Genomic DNA, 18585 nt, shown 5'->3' on the forward strand with positions numbered 1-18585 from the left:
CAGAAAGGACCATTGAAGGCTTGCAGTTCAAAATCAACATGCCAGGGCTACTACAGCTACAGATGTTCCAACAGTAGCAATACAGAGGCAGAGGGGCTAGCTCAAGGAGTACATCACATCTCTCATCTAGCCTATTAGAGCCTATTCAGACTTGCACCATAGGAACCCACCATCTTTCAAACACGCAAACCAACACATACCTTTGGCTGTCAAGAGCATTGTGGTACTTGAGTTCAGAGCAGAGCAGCCAGTGAGAATTTCTATTGCAGAAGCGTTATATGTCTTGGATGCGAGGAACAGACAGTGTAGATACTGAAGTAGCAAAGAGGGACACGGGGTTCTTGTGGTTAACCTTGACCTTGAAAAGAATCTTAAAGTCTGGATGACTCACAGAGTAACTGCAGAGCAGGGGAGAACAAGAGGGCTGACCAGTTCTGAAGGACATAGCAATCCACTTTACAAGATAACAACAGAATAGATATATACATTTTAGACATATCATCAGAATGTATACATCCATCCTTAGTTTCTACTTGACCTTTGAACTGCTGTTAAAGACACAAACTTCTAAACAAATTTTAAATTACAAGTGTGATCTTAAAGAAATTATATCTTTTAAGTTTACCACTACTATTTTATTAGATAAAAACTAATGAAAATTTTCCATGCCTTTTTTTTGAATGCAAAGGAAAACAATTCCTCCCGATAGTATATTCCCATATTGATATAGTATACCAAATGGTCAAATTCAAAACAGCGTGCAGGACCTCATCCTAAAGCCAGAATACAGTAAATCAACAATGGAGCAGAATTACTGCAACATAGGAAGGGGGAGTGGGTTGGGGGGGACTCCACCTTTTTAAATTTAATATAGCTGACTTACCTAAATGATTTATGGTGCTGGGAGTCCTGCCTCTTTTATCCTTTCAAGAACAATCACGGTAGGCTGGAATGGTTTGAAAGGCTGAGCTAAGGGAGAATCTGCATCCTTTTCCCTCTAACACTCTGGTGCTCACTGATCTGTTTTCTCAGACTTCTATTTGCAACAAAACTGCTGATCTCAAACCAGCTGCATTATTTCTGTTTTAGTGCTCGATCTGTAAAGAGGGAAAAACATGAGAGATTAATGAGATCTTTTTCTTCTCATGTTGCTCCGTTTATCTCGTAAAAATCTATTTCTTGAGTCTTTCTTTCAAGATCTGCCTGATACCTCTTTGCATCCTCCAGCACACCTCTCCAATTTCTCATTTTCTTTTCCAGTGCTTCCTCAGCAGCTTCTCAAATTACCATGTTATGGGAGAAAAGGTAATAATTAATCTCACATTTCCTGGTAGATTCTGTAGACACAAATATTTAACTATGAACTAAAGATGAAGTAAAAAAATCTTCTGCTGGCCACATACACAGAAGAAATTCTTACAATTAACCATTCTGTGCCAGTAATTTTGCTTTTTCAGTTACACATAAAAGTGGTGAAAGTCAATATGGTTGAATATGAAAGTCTCCTCAAAAGCTCTTAGATGGTGCAAGAATATCCTAACATGAACCTAAAAATAAGAAATATAGTAACACACAGTCATTCTATTCCCTTTTTATTATTATTATTCTATTATAGGGAAAAATTGATAGCATTGATGAATTCTACTAACCACTGTGATTATCCATAGTTCATATATTCCTATGAAACAAATACCAGTGAAGCTTATTGCATTATTGTACAGTGAAACTCCTATGCTACTGTAAATAAGGGAACAGTACTTAATACACAGACACACACACGCGCAAAAAAAACCAAACCAAAACAAACACAAAACAAACACAAAAACAAAAACAAACAAGCAAACAAAACAGCAGTTCTACTCTGGAAGACAATATGTTTGAATAAAGCTGTCTGTGGTCCGCTCTCAAAGTGCAGAAGAAATTCCCAGATACTATGATCATTACTTGAATTTCAGCAGCTGCCATTTCAAATCCAGTAAGAGTGTACTTGCTCTTACTTTCAATCGCAAATATCCGTAGTATCTCAGGCATGAATTATATACGAATATACATCTTCCTAGATCAAAAAACTTCGGATAATTTTCCACTTGAAGGAAAGGAGTGAGAATAAGATGTGACAAATGCTAGTCACATCAGTTAATGATCTTCTGGGATATACTCACACTGATGAGGGCTGTACAAGAACCTGGGTAGAAGAGAGCACAAAATTCCGATGTAAGTAATTACATTCAAACCACATTCCCTGTTCCAGTTTTTCAATTAGGTACCATAATTTTCTTTACTCCCCACTATGCATTTTTGTAGTGGTGCTGTGTGTTGTTAAGCGTTTACTGCATTTGTAATACAGATGTGACTGTGTGTCTGCGGTTTGTCAAGCTATTTTATATGTTCATTTTATTGAATGCATTTTTAATCTTTCTGGATGAAAAGTATGTTTATACATGTAAGTCATTATCATTCCATCTATAGAATGCCTAAAAGTAAAAATAGTGTGCAATATGTTATCTGTATAGATTTTCTTGTAAAGCTGAGAAATTGCACAAGCTATTTAATAGAGCTGTCACAAAGTGCATCCTATCTTCCATGCCAACACAGTTTTGGGGCCATTTTGGTAAATTAAACCTGACTTCCAATGGCATAAATGGTTCAATCCATAAAATCCAAACAGGACTTTGATTTTAACTGCAGTGCAAACAATTGCAAACAAGAATGCTTTTTTTTTTTTTTTTGGTAGAGTAATTCAGATTTCAAGTGAGATAGCCTCGATATGGTTAGAATCTGCCTCTATGCTTTTCCACCCAAATATGTGTCAGTGCTGCTTTATTTCAACAGTCAAATGAAATTACTCTCGCATTTCAGCTGTGCATCTTCTAAAATTGATGCTGTGAAGTCTTCTCTCAAAAGCAAATTAAGGGGAGTTTGAGGTGTGGGGAAACCTCAGTTGCCACTATTTGAGTTTCATATGAATTAGTGTATTTCACTTATTTGATTCACTGAAACAAAATGGATTTGTTTTCTTTGGTGTCACTCAGAAGCCTAGAATTCAATTTTAAAGAAATACTGAAATAGAAACTGTATTAGCCTGCTCTAAAATACTTACTGAAGATACTTCTTTGGTAAGCTATACTCATGTCAACAAAAAAAGATGCACTAGAGATCACACACACACACAGCAACAGGAACAGAAGAAGGATGGAAACCTGTGGTTCAACTGTCCCCGTAGGTGAATAAAATTTTATTACAGATATCTTGCACAGCAACTGTACAGCTAGCCCCAGTTGACACCAGCAAAATCTTCGCTTGTAAGGCATATAATTCCTGTCTTCTATAGAAGTATGTGCAGCTTTAGCAGCCTACGAAGCTACTGAATGTCAACACAACAGCTTCTGGGAGTTGCTTCTGATAGCTGATTAGGAGACAAGTAAAATGAAAATCCTTGTTTTATTACTAAGTGTGATGTTTAAAAATATATGAACTCAGGGGAGATATTTTTAGGTATATATATTTTCTTTTTTTTTCCTGCTTCTGTCTTCTGTATTTGAGCATGCAAACTTAATAGTTATATTTTCTCTACATGGCAAATATTATATAGGGGCAAATTTGACTTGGTCTTTGTGCCAAAGAGTGGAAAAGATAGTATTATATTTTCATCTATCTTATGATGGATGGCAAGGGAATCTTTGGCAGGAGGCTGGCCAACTTGGTGAGGCAGGCTTTAAACTAAAGGACTCAGGGGACAGGGTCCAAAGTGGCAACGCTCATGCCATTGCAACCAACTGGGAAATAAGCCAGGCCAACCAGAGTAGTGATGATGTTCCTTAGGTCCAGCCCAAGATGAGAACCAGAAGACCAACCACCTACATGTATGTATACTAATGCATGCAGCCTGGGGAACAAACAGGAGATCCACGCCCAGTCAGAAAGTTGTGATATCATAGGAATAACTAAAACAGGGTGGGACAACTCATGTGATTGGAGGATTGCAATGGATGGCTATAGGCTGTTTCGTAAAGACAGGCAGGGAAGGAGAGGAGGAGGTGTGCTCTATGTTAAGGAGAACCTTGAACGTACAGAAGTCAACTATAGTGATTGTGCAAACCCTATCTAATGGCTCTGGGTCAAGATCAGAGGGGTCGTCTTCGAGGCAGATATTGCAGTACACATCTGCTACTAACCTCCAAACCAAGACAATAAGGCCAAGAAGCAATATTTGGGTCATTTAAGCAAGCTTTGAGTCAACAGAACCTGGTTCTTATGGGTGACTTCAACTACCCAGACATTTGCTGGAAGAACAGTACAGCAGCTCACATGTCATCCATCAAGTTCCTGGAATGCATAGAGGGCTGCTTCCTCATACAAATGTTAGATGTGCCAACCAGGAATGAGGCACTGCTGGACTTACTACTCACAAACCAAGAAAACCTGCTTTGTAGGTTAGTGATAGCCTTGGCTGCAGCAATCACAATATTGTGGAGTTTGGGATGCTGCTGATCATGCTGAAGGTTACCACTAGGACAAAGGTTTTAGATTTTAGAAAAGCAAACTTCAGTCACTCAGAGATCAATTGGGAGGGATTACGTGGGAAGCTTCCATAGAGGATAAAGGAGCTAGCAAGTGCTGGGAGTTTTTCAAGGACACTCTCCTGGAAGCGTAAAATCAGCTCATCCCCTTTAAAAGTAAGGGAAGTAGGCAGAGCAAGAGACCCCCTTGGCTTAACTGCAAGCTTCTGAGTCTGCTCAAATCCAAAAGAGAAACATACCAGAGATGGAAAAGCATACGAATACCTGTTGAGAACTATGAGGGCATTGCCAGAGATGCAGTTAGAAAAACAAAAGCTCAGCTTAAATTGAAATTGACCAGAGATGTCAAAAAATACAAGAGAGGTACGTAAACAACAAGCAGAAACAGAAGGAAAATACTGGCCTGCTGTTAAACAGGAGAGGTGAAGTAGTCACCAGCAATGCTGAAAAGGCAGAGGTTCTCAACACTTTCTTCACCTCTGTCTTTACCAGCACTGTTGGGGCCCAGGCCTTGGGAACAACAATCCAGGTTGATGCAAACACAGACCCACCATCAGTGAAGGAAAAGTTGGTTTGTGAACGATTACAGGAGCTTGACCCCTACAAATCAATGGTCCCTGACACTGCCCACTCAAGGGTGTTAAGAGAACTGGCTGACATCATTGTGAGGCTGCTCTCCATAATCTTTGGGAAGCCATGGCGATTCGGTGACATCTTAGATGACCGGAAGAAGGCTAGTGTCATTCTCCATCTACATGAAGAGCTTAAAGGAGGATCCAGGAAATTATAGGCCCATCAGTCTCACTTCATTTCCTCGGAAAGTTATGGAATGAATCCTCCTGGGGTTTATCACAGGTCAAATAAAGCAGATGATTGGGAAAAGCCAACACCAGTTCACCGATAGCAAGTCATGCTTGACAAACGTGCACCTTCTACGACAAAGTAACCTGCTCAGTTGATGTGGGGCGTTTTTCCAAGGCTTTTGATATGGTTCCCCACAGCCTCCTCCTAGAGGAACTGATATGTTATGGTCTAGACAAGTGGTCTGTGCAGCGGGTGGGGAACTGCCTGACAGGCCACATGACAGGCCACACCCAGAAGGTGGTGCTAAATAGCTCCTTTTCAAACTGGCAAGCTCCAACAAGTGGGGTCCCCCAGGGATTGATATTGGGCCCAACACTGTTTAATATCTTCCTAAGTGATTTGGGTGATGGGATCAAGCATACCCTAATGAAGTTTGCAGGTGATACCAAACCGAGTGGGCAAGTGGAAGCTTTGGAAGGGAGAGCCACCCTGCAGGAAGACATGGATAGGCTGGAAGAGTGGGCTAAGAACCTTACGAAGTTCAACAAGGACATGTGTAAGGTCTTGCACCTGGGAAAACATAATCCTGCAGTTCAGCGCAGGCTGGGATCTATCTGTCTGGGGAGCAGCTCAGTGGAAAGGGACCTGGGGGTCATGGTGAACAAGAAGATCAATATGAGTGAACAGCATGCTTCAGTGGCAAAGCAAGCCAACAGGATGCTGGGTTGCATCAATAATCTCTCGCCAGCAGAGACAAAGAGGTCATTATCCTACTCTACTCAGCGCTTGTCAGGCCACACCTGGAATACTGTGTTCAGTTTTGGTCCCCACTATACAAAAAAAGATGTGGACAGGTTGGAGAGGGTCCAGAGACGAGCTACAAAGATGATCAAAGGACTGGGAAGCCTGCCATATGAGGAAGAATTGAGAGAGCTGGGTTTGTTCAGCCTTGAGAAAAAAAGGCTTATGGAAGACCTTATCACCATGTTCCACTTTTAAGGGTGGTTACAAAGAAGATGAGACTCCTTTTTTAGAAGGAGTCATGTGGAAAAGATGAGGGGTAATGGGTACAAGTTACTCCTGAGGAGATTCCAACTGGGCACAAAAGGAACATTTTTCACCATAAGAACAATCAGCCATTGGAATAATCTCCCCAGGGAAGTGGTGGATTCCCCAACACTGGACACGTTTAAGATTCATCTGGACAGGGTGATGAGCCATCTTGTCTAGACTGTACTTTTGTCAAGAAAGCTTGGAACAGATGATCCTTGAAGTCCCTTCCAACCTGGTATTCTATGATTATCCTGCATAAATAAAAAACAATCATCAGAATTGTTAGGTGTATGGACTGTCCCTTCTTTGCTATTCCAGGAGCCCCAGTGCTCCTAAAGGAAGAGATATGAAGTAGATGGGGAATATAGCTAACTCCCCCTACAAAATGAATCCTATCTGAGTGAAAGCAATAGTCGCTTTCAAAGATGTTGCAGTTGCATCCACATATTCTATGCACACACTGAAAATTTTGAAGAGTTTTGCAGAAAACCTTCAAGCATTTCTCCTGAGGTGGTACGGATCAGTGTTTTATTCAGAGTCTGTTAAAACAGAGTCACAGTGCCATTAGCAGAAACTACACAGAGGTAAGAGTGAATTAATGGGAGAGTGGGAGGAAAGAATTTCATCATGCTCCTGAAAGGAATGCCTTTGGCACTGTACAATAATTAGCCCTAATTTGCTACATTGCCAAAAAATGTCCTGACTCAAATTTTGAAGCCTTGGCATATTTTGCTTGTGTCTTTCTTTTCATGTTATTTTCTTGATAACAGACAAATGTAAGTCATGTTATAAAGACAAATTTAAATAATATTATAATATTTATTGTGGCCCTAGTCCCTAATGCTCAGATAGGACACTCACTGAAGGAGTGAATGAGTGGGCCCTTAGCCTAAACCTATTAGGATGCAAGAAGATACTCCATAGATAAAGTGTGTTGGCTACAGAGGGTGTGATCTAGCTCAGACCAAATATTTAACTTTTCCCTGTCTGAATTATGTGACATGAGTAACAGCTGCTTGCAAAACTTTTGATCTTTGTCTTTGTTTTTGTGTCTAAAGAATATTGGGGTTGAAGTCCAAAGCAGATTGAAGTGAACTGTAATGAGGTTGAAGATCACAGAAAGATTTGAAGATGTAATGATCGCAATGTTCAAGTATATGAAGTTTGGACCTAGCTTTACTTTTGTAGGAGTCAATAAAAGCCCCTTTGTTTTCAAAAAAAGCACAACCATGACAGCAACATCCACTTTGGAAAATTACATGATAGGAGTAAAACTGTTGTTGAAAGAAAATACACAAAAATTGAATCAAAAAAATAAAAAGGATGAGAACTGACTGAATTAGGACTTTTGGCTACATGCTCACGTGCCCAGGCAAGATTACATGACTGCTAGAGCAACCAGACCACAGTGCTGTTACAATGGGATGAGTGTGCACATTTACACTACTGTAGTATTGATCTGATGGACATTTCTGAGAGGTAAGTTTGGCAGCTATTTTAATAAAGCATTTGTTAAAGAAACCATTCAGCAGCTTGTTTCTCACTCTTACCTTTTAGGGAACTTTAGTCAACGTTACCAACCTCAAGATAACAACACTATTGTCAGCCTTTTTTCTTTCCCCCTCCCTGGTCACTAAAAATGGTCTGCTTAGAATAAACTAAGAGGAGGAACCAAGCAGCAGATGTTCTTTCAGTATGTCCTCTGAAAAGAAATGGAAATCCAGTCTTCTTTCAAGTACTCCCTAGCTTTCTTCTGTTGCTCTATCAATCTTCTGTGTTCCAATTTTGCCACTTAACTTTTCTGCCTTCTTTGTGCTTTGATTTTGTGCTAAAATTGATGCTGAACCTACAGAAGAAGATTTTTCTGCAACAGATTGGCCAAAATGAAACCAAAACAAGACAAAATTTGAAAAGCCTAGGAACCCTGGCGTGGTAGCAGTGGTCTTGTCACACATCCTTGCAGTCTCTTAGCAAATTAATTGACATACGTCTTCAGAATTCACTTTCTTCTTATCTTCTATTTTCTTCTTTCTCCATCCGTGTATGTATCTTGCTTTGTCCTCAAAGGAAATGTCAGATTTCAAAACAAAAAAAGCATAGGAACAACCATTTTGAATTAACTCTATTCTTCTTCAAAATAGAAGTCAAAAAAGACCATTTTTCCCTAAGCATGCACTAAACAGAGATTTTATGGACTAAAACAAGGCAATATAATGAATAATTCTTCATTTCTTATGTCTTCAATATAGTATTAATAGTAATGTGACACGTTCAGTATAATTTTTGCTTGATAACATGTCAGAGAATGTCAGTGCTGCTTGATATAGACCACTAACAATCCACAAACAAAAGGAACTTTAGAGGCAAAGACACGCAATAACCTCTGTAATATTAGAAACTATTTCACACAGCAGTTTATCAACAGATAGTGTATGACATTTTCATTAATTGAATGATCACTCGGTCAGTCCAAATCTGCTGAGGTTCATGGAAATAGCTGAGTTACAAGAAGTTGGCTGAGAGCTTAATGCAAGTCACAGCACAATGACTCTTACATTATCATTACATCACTTCATTTGCACAGTTACTCTAATTGACTTTAATAGGTTTTGGATCAGAGCAAACACACAGACAAAAAGATTGATTATACAAAACCAGAATGTTTTTATTAAACTTGCCTCAAGAATATACAATCTCACAAAAATCTCTAAATCAGCAGCTACAGGCTTTAGGAATCTGTAGCAGCCAGCACAGAGACATTTTGTCAGCTCCAATTTAATTTTGAAAAGATAAGGCTTCTAGAAACTTCTTCATGGGATGTGTTTAAACATAGAATCTGTCTCATGGACCACCCTCTGTTCACATTGACCACTAACAACTAACTAATGGTGACACACAGTAGCAATTATTTGCATGAAAACATATTGTTAGGAAATTATCTTATGACCTTTTTTACTTCTTTTTTTAACGTGACTCATAAGAAAAGAAGAAAAATAAGAGGGCTGGACTGCGTGATGAGCGACAATCTGTATAGACAAAGCAAGGGTTTTTTTTGCAAATCACAGGCAGTCTACAAGGTAGTTTAGGAAACCGTTCAAGCTGATCCTGTGCTACAAAGCATCATTGCATTGCTCCATTAAAGGAAGTGGATATAAATCACAGGAAAAGCAATACAGTCTGTTTTGTGAAAAAAATATTGTAGCCCATGCTGAGCATCAAAAATCACCAGTGTGTGTATTTTTGCCACAAAATGCTAAATAAGGGCACATGAGGAAATTTAGAACTTTGTAGCCTAATTTTCACATTGGTCTCTGCTTGTACCTAAAAGACTTCTCATGTACAGACAACTGCCTGGATGTTTATCCAGTATCAGTTCTGCAGAGGTCCAAGGACTAACTTTACATGCATATACCCATATATGTGGATATGTTTTACATGTGGAAATTCTAATTCCAGCAACTGTCAGTGTTAGCGTTTATCTGTCATGCAAAAACACTCCTAGAAATAAGAGAGTACAAAATTCTAAGGGCATGAGTGAGTGTTACAGTGAAACCTTTCAATTATAGCCTTAATTTCTATATACTGTAGTCCTCTTCTGTCTAACGATGCAAGCATATTGTTCTTGTATTGTTAATAAATAAGTGAAGAAAAATGTATTTGTTGAATTAACTAGTTAATAAATCGGTTCTTTTTTGTTGCACATGTGACAGCAGTTGATCTTGGAACAATCATTCCTGGTTTGTTTTTGACATAAATTTCTCAAGGCCTATTCTACTTGTGCAAACTCATCTAATGTTTGAGTAGACTCAGAATATATTCCTCTCTCACCCTCTGCTCCACCTTTTCGCTTCTCTTTCCATAACCGTTTTCAGTCTGTCAAGGATTTTTCTCCAATTTCTTAAGCTAGTTTTTTGGGTTTTTTTTATTATTGGGCTCTTCAACTTCTCTGATTTTTAAAGACAAGCGAAATGAAATGAGATATATAATCAAGACAGTTTTCACTTCGCTTGTTTCTCTAAGAGACATTTAAAAAGAGATTTTGATGAAGGGGAAAAACAGCTCTACTATGTAATGATCTTTTCTATGGTAATCCACCCACAGGGGCATTTTAATATGTAAATCACGTTATTGTCTCACACATGACAATCTGATGGATTTTACATTCCTCATTTGTTAAAGTATAATGAACAGCACTTTTGCTGTTTTTATTGATGCAATAGCACTTTGTTCACACAAGAAGGTATAGTTGTGCCAAGCTACATGAGGTGATACTATTAATGAATCATTTGAGAGCCAGCAAATATAAATAGTAAGGAGCTCATTTCCATAGAAATACGCTCTAACCCCATGCTGGCAGCAAAGAGGTACAGAGAAATTTTCATGTCAGCAAGCAGGTGTCCTCTGGCTTGCCCAGGCAAAATAATCCCCTTACTAAAATATACACACATAAGCAAATATACACAAACATATATATATTCTCATTGTACAATGATTTCTGGAAGCCCAAAAAAACCCAACCCCAAAACCAGGCAAAGCTCTGTGGGCTGATGGACTAATAGGTATCAAAGCTGTGACAACAGAAACAAACTCCTCTTCTTACACATTGCTCTCCCTTAACAAGTCCCATGTATATGTAAGTAAACACAAAGGGAATGAATGTAAAGAGGATATAAAAATAGCTGGATTATCTCTCAGAAAGATGCTGCAAATATACTTAGACATGTACTTATTTGGATGGCATTTTCTTTGCCCTCTCTGTGTCTTTTGGAGAGTATACAGCATATTCTTTTTTAAAGATATAAACATGAAAAACACAGGCTCAAAAACTGTGTGCATGTTATATTGTGATCTTAAGAACCCAACTTTATTTTCTATAAAGGACACAAGTCTCAGTACTGCTGATATCAGCAGAAATAAAGGGGTACAGAGAACAAGTCCCTTATTGACCTTACATCATCTAAACCTTCAAACACTAGAAAACAAAACAAAACAAAACCCTCACACCAGATCACTGCAACTGTGAGACTTATTTTAGAAATACCAAGAACATTTAAAGATCATGAATAAAGGTCACTTCTTTGTACTGCCACCACCTTTTCATACACTACAATTGACCTACAAAAGATACTTTAAATGGTTTCAAAAGCCATAGCATTTATTTCAGGTTCCTTTGCAGGCAACTAGGATTTGCCTAGAAGTGGATGGAATGATAATTCACCACTGCTTTTGTATTTTTCACTCTCATTTTGGAGACTTAGGAGTGTGAACATTTCTGCAAGTAAATTGAAAATGTGCATAGACACTTTTTCATGCTAGTTAAAAAAGCCATAACAGATTTAACATGAAACATGTATCCTAATAAAGTTAAACTCAGAAGAACTCTAATGGGAGACAAAAAATATCATTCTCAGATGGATTATCAAATCTTTTGCAGCTTTTTCTTACAGCAGAAGGGAAACCACTAAACAACTGTGGAAAACAGTGACTTTGCCATAAGTATCAGGGAAAAGGGCCCAAAATATCATTTTATTGTGCTCTTAAGCAGCATCTAACAAAACAGAACTGGTCATCATCGGAGTAGTACCGTACAAATGCTAAATGAAGAAATTAGCATCACAAGAGCTGGATGGCACATTAAATAGTTCTACATATTTAAGATTATTATCTGCGGCTAGTGATTCTCAAACATTTCAAACTACTGTATCACCACCAAAGCTTATATTTCCACTGGATGCTGCACTTATCCTCAAGCTGTTTATTTGAAAATGCTATGCATTTTATTGTTTAATTGCAGCTATACATAAACTGATATGTTAAAGAGGAGGGGAAATGTCATGCCAGGAGCAGACAAAACTTGGCAACTGTGAATTTATTTGTATCCTAACAGTCATTTTTCCTGGTTACTTCCTAATCACCTGTTGCACATACAACAACCATTCCATGCCACTAAATGTCTTCTGCTTTGCTGCAGTATTGCATTCCTTTCTGGTTTTCCCCATGCTTGCAATTATTGAGGTGAAGAAAGGTCTGTTTCTTAATAGATGTCATATTTTCAGGCAGGCTCCATCTAAAAAGTAAGTTGTGCCAACTGTGCTGTACGAATTAAGGATATCACAAAAAAAAAAAAAATTCTCTGCAGACAGGACTGGGTGAATTGATTTTTTTTTTTCTGCTCTGGGAAGTTAAGCAATTTTGGTATCGCTCTGTTTTCACAGATACTATAAATAAAAGGAAAGACCTTAGGTGGGAATCGTTTGACTAAATGCAGACATCTAGAATGTAAACATTTATGGGTAGGTCAAGGATATGACGCCATGTCCTGGCCCCCAAGACTAATTGACACTGCCTAGCTCCTATTCAGCTATGTACAGATAACTACTTCTCTGGCAAGAGAAAGCCAGCTGGAAGAGCCCAAAACAGAGCCAAGAACTGAGATGGCAACTGATTGGAGCTCAAAGATTTGCTCCTTGGATCACTTTTAGTGAGCAATGTAGAGTTCCCTTATGACTGAGACTGGCACACTAAGTTTCTTTCCAATGAATCACAGTAGGAGCTATTCATCTAAGGGGAATTTAATATTTAACGTTAACCATGCCTTCAAACACCTATTTCTCAACACTGATTACAGAGGAAGGCTATACCAAATAGTTCAGCTGCAAAGAATTGCAGTGGTGACACCTAAAGTTAGGTAAGTCTCACCTCTGTGGACACTAGACCACAGAAGAAAAGGTCCTTTGAAGATTCCGTTTGCTCCCATTCAGCTAGGTAAAGCCGCTACATGGAGAAAAGAAGGAGGAGTTAAAACTTCAAAATGCTTCTTCTAAAAGTAAAAAAAAAATAAAATAGGGATGCCCTGTCAAATGTGTGCACAAGTTCAACCAATTTCATAAAGAGTACTATGGTATATATACATGCAAGTTCTACATTTGGTCTTTAGCCAAATGTGGGAAAAAGTCTTGCTACCTTATCAGACTTTAGAGAATGATTAATATAATAGTTCACCCAACCTAATAATTTAAAAATTTAATATTTTAAATAGTAATTTTAAAATATGATATAGTTTTAGCCTAACAGAAAAATGTTAGATATACTTGGATATACTTGCCTGACAAATATGAGATGATAATGCAACTTCAGCTTCATAAAAGTATTTTTCAAATGAGTAACTTCATTAAAATCGTTTTGGGCAGTATGCTTTTCACCTCATTTTAGACATCTATGGTGCAGACAACTACAGCTTGAATCACTCACCTGAAATTGCGTTTTCAGTCAAAGAAGAAAAATTGGCGTTTGAAGGCACAGGTCTTTTGACCTATTTTGGAAAGAGATTATTCATACCCTACAAATGCCTATTTCCCTCCATAAAGGGAGATTAAGATGACTAACTTGGATGTAGTCCTGAACATTCTATACTTATATTCAGTGAACTGGTCCCATCCCTTGAAGTGTTTCTGCAAAACTTTGTGTTGTTTTCGTTGTTTTCTTAACCTGGAGAATGAGAGATCTGAAAATTAAGTATTGTGGCTTTGATTATGTATTGATAATAGATGAGAGGGACTATTTCCATATTTCGGGGAATGGGGGGGGTGGGAGGATGGGACAGGGGGAATGGTGCATATGTATACATATGTAATTCCAAAGATGATTTGGATTTTAGCTTTATCTGGCCTTAATTTCCTTCAGAGGTGGTTTGAGCATAGAGATTCTCAGAAACTGGCATATATTTTCAATTCTCCAGCCTGCCAGCATGTCAGGTCAGATTCTTTTCACTCATAAATTGTTTTCTGATCTCCTAAACAGCACTGCACCACATTTTTGTCTTCTGAAAAAGGAAGACTTCAGAAAAGGCATATTGTTGATTTTGATAGGTATTTTTTTCAAGAAGTCCTTCTGGTTTAAGTGCTGAAGAAGTTACCTTACAATTTTGCACTGTAAAATGTACCTAGGTAATTATATTGTACTGTAATCTTTAAAACTGTAGGCCTAAATATGTTTTTTACAACCAACCAAAAGCATCTAAACCTGTCATATTTCTAAAACTCTACCTCTTTGTCAGGTGTCATTCTTTAGTGTAAACAGACACTGCATACAGGATAAATTAAAAACTCAGGTGGAAATGATTGTGATGACCTTTTCTATTAAAAGGACCATACACAAAACTGAAGACAAAGAACATGACTCAAACCAGGTGTGCGGAATTCTACTATTTTATCATGCGTTTCTTTAGGCTAAATTGCGGTTTTCTCCTTGAAACAAATCAAAACAAAACCAACCCTCTATTTTCATGGTAAAGAAGACCATGTCTCCTTTCCAGAATAACACATTCCTATTGATAGAGCCACATGCATAGAATGTGGAAAGATCTGTGACCTTTCTCTGATAAATACAGTCCTCAGGACTTTATTTTCTTTTGATATCAGTTTGAATATCAATTTTGTTTTGCCTTGCAAACCCCCACCTCCTCCTGCAGCCTGCTTGAATTTTCACAAAAATTTGGGGTGGTATAATGTTGCTAATTCCTCTTATACACCAGGATGCATATTCTTCAGAATCAATAATTTCTGTGTTTAATTTTACAAGTATTCCTTTACCTAAATTTCTCCTATTCAGCTTGTCCAACTCTTTGTATATGTCTAGTTTTGTACATATAATATTTTCATTTGTTGAATCTGTTCTTTTCTGACTTGACAAATTTTATACACATATATATATTTATTTATTTATTTATTTTTTAATGTGAAATGTCTTGGATTCAGTTAGGAATATTCAGTAATGTTTCCTCACAGAAGTTAGCATTCACTCCACAATGAAAGAACAGTATGATATTCTCAGTCAAGATCCTAGATCACTGAATGTTTTATCATGATTACTACTTTTGGTACATGAAAGAGAAAAATGAGTATGTTTGTCATAGATTTTTGGTCCTTCTCTCTTGTACTCCTAAAACTGTGAATGCTGTATTAGACTTGGTACAGCACAGGCGCTAAGTACTGGAGATACACCTAGTGTAGTAGTATATGTTAAATAAGTACCATTCATTACTTCCCCACAGACAAGGAATTTAAAATCCATTAATTCCTCACACGTGAGGCAGATTGCGATTTACATGTTAAAGTGCCCCAGTGAATTGATTTGCATAGGAAAGACTTCTGGGGCACTGAAACAAAGGATTAGTGAGCATGACAAGAGTGCTATTAGCATAGAGAATACAGATTCTCCTGCAACACACCCTTCAAACAATGTAAATATATTCATCATGAATATATAGATCTTGGTGGGTTTCCCGGCCAGGAACAAAACAAAGGTCTTGTCTCAAGAGCAGCAAGTCTAAAGATTTAAATACTGGGCGAGCCTCTAAGTAGAGTCAGAGACAGGGATCTGCGGACAGGGCTTCCTTACAATAAACTCAGCTGACTTTTGGGTTTGCTTCAAGTGGTAAAATGTAAACATTTACATCTGAGCTAATCTGCTAGATTTCCTTTTATTGACAGTGTATGGAAATAGGAACTTAGTGGTGTGTTTCATCATATCCGAAGGCAGACCCCTAAAATAATCAAAAGAATTTGCTCTTACTATGATTGCATATTTCTTTTCACTTTTTATTGTAATAGAAAACAGCTATAGAGACAGTTACCCAACTTCTGTTACAGACAACGCAGAACTCATTAACATGGTCACTGGAGCCTTTTGGGCTATTTACCCTAGAACAGCTACTCGTAGGTACCTGCAGTCCAAACCTGAACCCCTGTGTTGTAGATACCTCCAATAAAACTCAACTGCCTAAACAAAAACTTGTGGCATTATATGGCTCTGCGGAGTATCCCTCCGACCTCACGGCTAACTCCAGAAGGGAGCAGGTCTGCTGTATGCCGTAGCTGTCTGTCGTGGATGCCTAGGGAATCTCAAATGGCACTAGGTGCCCGTGTTTTTATACTTAACTCAGAAGTTAGAATCACACTTTGCAGTGAAGTAATACTGAGAAAGTCTCTAAACTATTTAAACTGTTCTGATCCACCCAAGGAATGGGATCTAGTATATAGTGTGCAGTAAGGCTTCCTTATTATTTGTAGAGTCCAGTGAAGTCTGTGAAGGAAATCTAGAGGAAAAAACAGCCAACTTCTAAGTACGCAATAATTTCAAAGCTGTGAGTATTTTCCTACAGTTCCACATGGCTGCTAAATTCAATGGACAGTTGCTGGCTGCGTGAAATAATCTGCGAAATCTATTGGTGATTTCTTCCAGGCAACAGAACTGCTGATCAGGAGAGTTTCTCCTTCCTTTTTTTGCCTTTATACATGTGAAATAAAATGCTACTGTATAATACTTCTCAATTAAGTCCCATTTTAATACAACCTTAGTGATATCCACTTGACTTTCTTTCCAACTGAGTTTATATTTTACTTTTATGTGATGGGAATATTCTAATAAAATGTTCTATTAAAGTGGACTTTCTGCGTACTCCACAGAGGCGTTACAGTGCCCAGTGTAATGGCTGTAAGTTTTTATATGTGTTGTTCTAATCTTGCTTATTCCACAATCCTCCTTGATGCAAATGTGTTCTGCTTATTTTTATTTCAAATTTATGAAACATCTGGCCTGAAAAGCCTTTCTAGATCAAGTATTTCAAGTGTTTAAAATTGCAAATTATTTTCAAGGCCTTCAACAGCACAATGAGCACTTTCCTGCAATAGATGATACACCAGCACAGAGTAAATAAAACCCAGTCCTACAGCCAAGACATCCAAATTATGAGTCTTAAAGAGGAGACTGTGCAGTGTTTTCAGAAAGTTTATCTTTAGCGTTATCAAGAGTAGTTTGCGTAGGCTTTGTCTCCAGTCAGTAAAAAGGGAGGTTTCTCCTGTAGTTGATTCAGAGCAAAACCCTAATTTTAGATGCTCATAATCAGCCCCATCAAAACTGCTCCACTCCACCATCTGTAAAGGCAGCCTTGGTAAAATAGTCTCACTCAGCTAAATCTAACCTTTGCAAATATTTTCATCTATCTTGCCTCAGATGATTTAAAGCATTATATAAAAGTGCTAATGAACACCCATGCCAAAATGCTAGCAACTCAGTGTCACTAGACCAGATTCCAGTTCTGCAGTGTCTCCTGCAAGCTCTAGTCCCGCCTTTCACTGCTGTCGTATGTGATGGGCAACCATTTCAACCACAGAGCTAGGAATACGCTATAGGTAAGGTAAAGGAATCTCAGTTGTTGTCCCTCCTTGGTGACTTAGCCCAGTGATCTCCACTGGGTCACTCACCTTAACAAGAGAGGTGCCTTCCAGCTACCTTATTAATTCTATTCAGAGTGGCATGGGTACTAAATACAGGACTTCGCAGGAGCAGGGAAGACACTGGACCGTTACATGTCTCTTTTGAGGAAAAGGTGACCAGAGAAAAGTAACCTTCCGGCTGTAGGCTACCAGTTGTGGGGAGGCAGAAATTAACTCAGGGTCTTTGTACGCTTTCATGCTATGCTAATTGAAAGTTCATTCTGGACTTTACCTAACCCAGCTTCTGCTGTTTCCCCTCCAGGAGGTTTGAGTATTAAATGGCATTGATTCTTTCTATGGAGATAAAAGACTGCAAATAAATTAACATTAAAAGGAATATGCCCTTGAGAAAGCCATTGTCAAAACACTGAGCTAAAGAACATCAGCTTTAAAAGATTTGGCTGAGGTTAGTGTTCTTGATGTCTTAGTATTGTGGTACTGACTGCAAAAGTGAAATTCTTTGTCTTCTGTAACATATTGCCCAAGGCACTAACGCTACCAGGATTTGGAACAGAAGTATCTTTATAAACAGGCACAGTCCCACTAAAGTCAGGTTATTTCAGGGTTAGGTCCCTGTTTTCTCCTTTTTGAAATAATGCTGCAGATCCTTGCGTAGTACTGTTGTTCTCTTTAACTACAAAAATAATCTAAAAAAAAAAAGCCCCAAATGTGATTATCTAATAGACATTTGCAAACACTTCACAGCAAATCTTTTGCCTCTTAAAGATTCTGCTATTGAATGTACAAGAGGAATTGCAGAAAAGCTTTAAATTCATTAAGTTATATGAATTGCCTATTGTATATGAAAGATTATTAGCACACTTATTTTTCTTTTAAAACAATGGAAAGCTGTTCTGTATTGCTTTTTTGTCTATTTAGAACACAAATTAATTGAGATCGTGATTCTGTTAGGAGAACACAGTCATATTTCT

This window comes from Chroicocephalus ridibundus, chromosome 1 (genome assembly GCF_963924245.1).
Source record: "Chroicocephalus ridibundus chromosome 1, bChrRid1.1, whole genome shotgun sequence".
Classification (NCBI taxonomy): Eukaryota; Metazoa; Chordata; class Aves; order Charadriiformes; family Laridae; genus Chroicocephalus; species Chroicocephalus ridibundus.